Genomic DNA, 6,323 nt, shown 5'->3' with positions numbered 1-6,323 from the left:
AGGCCTTTATGGTAGATGACCAAACGGAAGCCACTCCTCAGTAAAAGGCACATGACAGCCCGCTTGGAGTTTGCCAAAAGGCACCTAAAGGACTCTCAGACCATGAGAAACCAGATTCTCTGGTCTGATAAAATCAAGATTGAACTCTTTGGCCTGAATGCCAAGTGTCACTTCTGGAGGAAACCTGGTATCATACCTACTGTGAAGCATGGTGGTGGCAGCATCATGCTGAGGGGATGTTTTTCAACGGTATGGACTGGGAGACTAGTCAGGATCGAGGGAAAGATGAAAACCTGCTCCAGAGCACTAATGACCTCAGACTGGGACAAAGGTTCACATTCCAACAGGACAACGACCCTAAGCACACAGCCAAGAGGGTGGGGGCTTGGGGGGGCAACGAGACCCGTAACATAGCTCATGCAAATTATAACAGTGAAAAAGTAACAGTGAGAAGAAAAACCGCAGACAACTTAACTTTACCGTCAAACACTCAGGGTTTATTTTAAACACAAGGTAAAGAGGGGCGGGAAAAGGGGCTGAGCTGGACCCAAGGAAAGAAATAATACATATCCAAAAACACCCCTAAGCTAGACTAGTCTGCTTAAAGAACAGCTAGCTAACTAACCCAAAATACAATGGGTGGTTCGCCCAGTTCTAACTAGTGGATTTAGACAGTTTACCTAGGGGTAGTATATGCCCATGGGCGACTTGTCTTTGTACCCCCTTTTCCCACCATCAAACAAACAGTCAATCACTGTAACAAAACTCACATAATTCCGGACAAATGTGACATGTATGAACAAAAAACAAAAGGGAGCTCAATCCAAAGAGAGAGAGAGACATAGCGAGAGATTGAGACAGAGAGATCGAGCTCCAGAGAAAACATGTGACTGGGTTTTTAAACCAAAGGGAAAGGGGATGTAGGGTAAGGGAATGGAGCAGGTGTCTTCTGATTGATGACTGATTGGGGAATGATGATTGCCACCTGTGAGGGGAGGAAGGAGAGAAAAGAAACACACAGGATACTTGTATTAGTAACACTCCCACCCTTAAAAGTGCAACCCATGGGGATTGCGACCAAAGTATTTGCAAAACATACAGAAATCATAATTTTACACACGAGACAAAGCATCTGCTAATACATTATCAGAACACTTTGTGGCGGATCTCCAAATTATAGTTCTGCACAATAAGCGCCCAACGAACAAGGCGCTGGTTCTGGTTGTACATCCGGTGGAGAAACACTAAGGGGTTATGGTCAGTATATATGATCACTGGTAGGGCACTGGAACCAATATATACTTCAAAGTATTGCAGAGCTAACAAAGCTAGAGCTTCTTGTTCGATGGTTGCATATTTTGTTATTTTTCACAAAAACACTCCACGCTTGTCCTTCTGCAGTAGAACAGCACCAGTACCTCTGGCACTAGCATCTACCTCAGCCCCAGCAACCTTTCAACGGCTCATGAGCAAGGTCCTAAAACCGCACCAATCATACGCCGCAGCTTATTTAGATGACGTGGGGATCTACAGCCCAGATTGGGAATCCCACTTACCCCAGGTACAGGCAGTGTTAGACACCCTTAGAAAGGCAGGGCTTACGGCGAACCCTGCCAAGTGTTATGTGGGGTTAGAGGAAACAGAGTATCTGGGATACACCGCGGGAAGATAGTTAATCAAACCCCAACGTAAGAAGGTGGAGGCAATTAGAGAATGGCCAAAACCAGTAAATAAGAAGCAGGTTCGAGCCTTCCTAGGGCTGACCGGTTACTACCAGAAGTTCATCCCAAGTTATGCCACAGTGGCCGCCCCACTTACCGACATGACTAGAGCCAGAGGGCCAAACATGGTCAAATGGGATGAAAGGGCCACCAAAGCATTTAGGACATTACAGGAGGCTCTCTGCTGTAATCCAGTGCTGGTGGTACCAGACTTTGAGAGAGAGTTTATGGTTCAGACGGATGCCTCAGAGGTCGGCTTGGGAGCAGTGCTATCCCAAGAGGTAGAAGGGGTGGAACACCCCATCCTGTTTTTAAGCAGGAAGCTGGAACCACGGGAAACCAACTACTCAGTCGTTGAGAAAGAGGCGCTGGCAGTAAAGTGGGCTCTAGAAAGCCTGAAATACTACTAGCTGGGGGACACTTCACCCTCATCAGTGACCATGCCCCACTCACCTGGATGCATAGGGCGTAAGAGAAGAATGCCCGGGTGATGCGGTGGTTTTTGAGTCTCCAACCGTTTCACTTTGACTTGAAAGACAGAGCAGGGAAGGAAAGGGGAAATGTGGATGGGTTATCCCGCATGCACGCATATTTTGCTTCGTTAGCACGACCTAGGGGGCCGGATCTAGGCGGGAGATGTGTGGCAAAGAAGGGGGTCGAATGATCATGTGAGAGCAGAACTAATAAACGGGCTCTGCCCGATCACTAAAATGGCCACCCCGATCAGAACTACAGATCACAAAAAAAACGTAGAGAAAGAGACAATAGATATTGGCTGGATTTACCGTGTATGAGCTGGACTGTTTTGGACTTACCTGTTGGCGTTTGGACCTGGACCTACCGAGAACCCGATTCGTGTACCGATCCCTGCTATCCTTGACCTTGCCTACGGCCTGGGTGGACCAGGACGGAGAAACAAACACACAGGTACTGTCCTGTTCGAAAGAACTCTCATTCTGGGGTGATCTGGTGACAGTTTCCCACTTAATTTGTGACAAATGCTCATAACCTTGAAGAGGTTTGTCACATTATGTCTGAAACACCTTCAAAAATATGTCCCCTATTCATGTCTAAATTTGTAAGTTGTACAAAGAATCTTTGTCCTTCCAGGTCAGACCGCAAACTGACACAGAGAGTGAGGAGGACCTCACCTTAGTGACAAAACAGGAAATGCAAATGCAGCTAACCACTGCAAACTTTCAAATATGGAGCTCAAAAGAGAAAATGCAGCACTCAGACAATCTCTCGCCATGATTGAAGGTAAGCTTTCCTGTTTGTGGATGCTCCCACTGAATATTCCCTCCCTGCATGCAAGTCCAGGTTTAGTTGTGTATATATCCATAGATCCTGTGATTAGGGTCAGTTGTAGGTGTATCTGTGAGTCGGCACAGTTGTATAGTGTCTACCAATCTATTAGTTGATTGCATATTGCATACAAGTGTAATGATAGCACATTATGTTCTATATTTTCAGAGTTGCCAGGTTTGCTCCAGGAGGTGAAAACCCCAAAGAGGGAGAGAATGAGACACAATTTCAAAGGATGTGTTTGTTTGGTTTAAGCATGATGATCAGAATATGAGGAGTAGAGATTGAGAGTAGGAAAGATGATTAGAAGTTGGAAGAAGGTGGTTGAATTAATCTGTATTCACTTTCTCTAACTGTCTGTCATACTGTGTGTTCCCAGATATGGCTGGTGAGAGAGGAAAAACTGTTTCTAATGGTGGGTGTGTTATACATTGTTGTTGGTTGATGATCAGAATATGAGGAGTAGCGATTGAGAGTAGAGGGGATGATTAGAAGTTGTAAGGAGGTGGTTGAATGAATCTGTATTAAATCTCTTTAACTGTCTGTCATACTGTGTGTTCCCAGACACCATGGCTGGTGTATCCACAGCCTTCCTCCAACCCCCAAAAGCAGCACTCCAAGACATAGCCATCACAACCCTACCAGACATTATGATAGGGTGACTTCAAACCTTGAGCTGTAAAGCGGGGATGCAAACTAGTCACAATTTGAATACAAAAGCAGGTGTATTTAACATTGTAAAAATACAGCAAGCAGAAAAATACTCACACAACTATTTCTCGTTAACTACTAAAACTATCTAATGGGAGTACAGCAAGCAAACTACTTAGGTCGTGGCGGAAAGGACCACGAGAGTGGTTTTATAATTCAAATGCATTTACTTACTTAAAGGGGTGGTTTATAGAAAAATACTTTTAACCTCATTAGAACATTTGTCTAGGCATGAGTTTTTACCAGAAAGTTTAGGTTAGTTGGATCAGTATTTAGACTTCAACAATTTTATTTCAAAATCCGACAATTACGGTTGTATGAAAAACTATATGTATTTATCCTCACTTTTGCAACAAATGTTGTCTCGTCATTGACTTGCCCCAAAACAATCTGTTTTGCTTTAAAACATGTTCCAAAAATCGACCTGCTAGAGGTAATGTTTTCTTCAGTTTGTGTCATCTGGTTGATACTCTTCCTCTGACCTAAGTCGCGGCTCGGTGCGAATTAATGACTTCCTGGATTTTAATGAAAAAATGACCGATATTATTGGGAAATATTAGGCTAGGTAAATATTTTACCAAAGTAATCTTATCGAGATTTTAACTGCAAGGGCTATTGCAGTGATTGGAGGCACCTTTGGTGTATTTTGAAAGTATTGACGATCAACTTTGACTATAAATTGGGTTTCTATAGGAGAGGGAGAAGTAGAATTTGCTGATGAGGTAAACTAAATACTGATCCAACCAAGCTAAAAAACTGTCTCTGAAGGCTAATGCCGAGGAAAATGTTCTAGTGAGATTAAACATATTTTTTGATGAACCACCCATTTAACATAGTTGATGAAAACATTAAACAAGGAAATACAGCGGTTTTCATTTCAAAATAATACTTTATGAACAAAGCATTTATCTGAGCATGAATCTGAGAGGATGGCAGAGAACATATGTTTGACTAAGTCCAAAACTAAATTCTAATATACTGTACTTAGAAACAGGGGAGATAGATAAATAGAAGGGGAGAGCGACAAAGCGAGGGAGACAGAGAGAGAAAGAATGAGATAATAGTTGTATAGTTACCACTAGTGCTGGGGATAGGACTACAACCATCATCAATGGCGACGACGTGACAATGTTCAAAAACAATGTTCTGTTAAATTTGCAGTCGACTCGAGAAATTCTGTTTTCAGAAACTTTTTATGATCCCGGATGGTGATGTTAATAATCTATTCATGTGTGTGTTCTGCAAAGTCCTAATATCGGTAGCAAAAATGGTTTTGCTGGGGAGATGATTGCCCTAACAAGACAAGTTTTTTTTTAGAACAGGTGCACACAAACTGGAAGTCAGAGCAAATACTAATATTAAAATACTGTATTGATTTCAGATATTAATGTTTGAAATATTCTAATATCATGCAAAAAAAAACAATGTTTCTGTCCATCACAAAGGAAAGTTTGAATACACATTGTTGATAACTACTACAGTACTCTGCAAATAGCAAAATCATGTGTAACTTGCGTATGTCTTTTATTAAAGTTAATGTTTTATGATGTTTTACAGGTGGAACTGGCAGAGGGTGTTAAATTCCAGGTGAACCATATCACTCGACTGAGCAAGGAACCATCAAAGTGCATTTCTGAGCTCATGACAGCTCTGTTTCTCAGAGAGGTGATGGCCGTCTCTTCGTTGACAGGAAAACATTTGATTGCATTCTGGGACCAGGAGGCACAGAAAAAAGCTTTGCCCAACCAAAGTGCCATTTGCAGTAAGTTTCTTAATCATTTTTTACTATAAATACTGTACATGCATAATTATGAAAGATAAGACTTACTTCAAAATACAGAAGAACTACTAGTACTGTAAATGGCCAAAGAGGGGTTTTGTAGTTTATTTAATTGAATTATTACAAGTGTGAATGTATGTGTGTAACCTGATCTCAGCTCTATTAGTTTGTGCCAAGACTGTTGATTCATTTGGAGTTGGGCAGACTGTTTTGTACTCAAAGCAAATTTGTTAAAACCCTCTTCTTTTTCTCCACAGCCTTTTATTTAGGCGAAACCAGATGGAGGAGAAGGATGTCTTTAAAATAATTGAACTGAAGCTTGATTCGAAATTGCTTAAGAAGTTCAAGATTTAGGTTTAAAACTGCTTTTTTTTTTACTCAAAGGGAGTTACTTGGAGGCTAAGGCCTAACTTTTGATTTGTTAACTCAGTGAAAAAATATTAAAATTGACAATCTTTCAAATATGATGTCCTCGTATCTGTCAACTTCTTAATGTACACTGAATAAAAACATTTAAAAAGTCTACTATAGTTATTGCTGTAGTATCACTATAATTGTTTTAATATTACCATACGATATACCATTAGTATATCTTTGTATATTGGTATAGTAATGTATAATATTAGTTATTGCTATAGTATCACTATAAGAAGATGTTTTAGTATTCCTTTAAGATGTCTGTCTGTCTGTCTTGGAGTTCCAGATGTGGCTGGAGCAGTGGCCACCCCTGGGGGGTAACGTTACTGGAGCACATGTAGGAGCTCATCATCATGAAGTTAATCTATAACATTAGATACAAGTAGGCT

The 6,323-nt window shown here is 41.2% G+C and overlaps 1 long non-coding RNA gene across 1 annotated transcript; it reads left to right on the top strand.

The window, feature by feature from the left end:
- The first annotated feature begins 2,934 nt into the window (after window positions 1-2,934).
- Window positions 2,935-5,835, top strand: LOC135511706 (uncharacterized). Its single transcript, XR_010451301.1, has 4 exons — window positions 2,935-2,981; window positions 3,406-3,441; window positions 5,295-5,499; window positions 5,775-5,835. It is a non-coding gene; the product is annotated as an uncharacterized LOC135511706 (long non-coding RNA).
- Window positions 5,836-6,323: the final 488 nt, after the last annotated feature.

This window comes from Oncorhynchus masou, chromosome 24 (genome assembly GCF_036934945.1).
Source record: "Oncorhynchus masou masou isolate Uvic2021 chromosome 24, UVic_Omas_1.1, whole genome shotgun sequence".
Lineage (NCBI taxonomy): Eukaryota > Metazoa > Chordata > Actinopteri > Salmoniformes > Salmonidae > Oncorhynchus > Oncorhynchus masou.
Note: the sequence above shows the minus strand (reverse complement) of the source record. Positions and strands in the feature narration are given on the sequence as shown.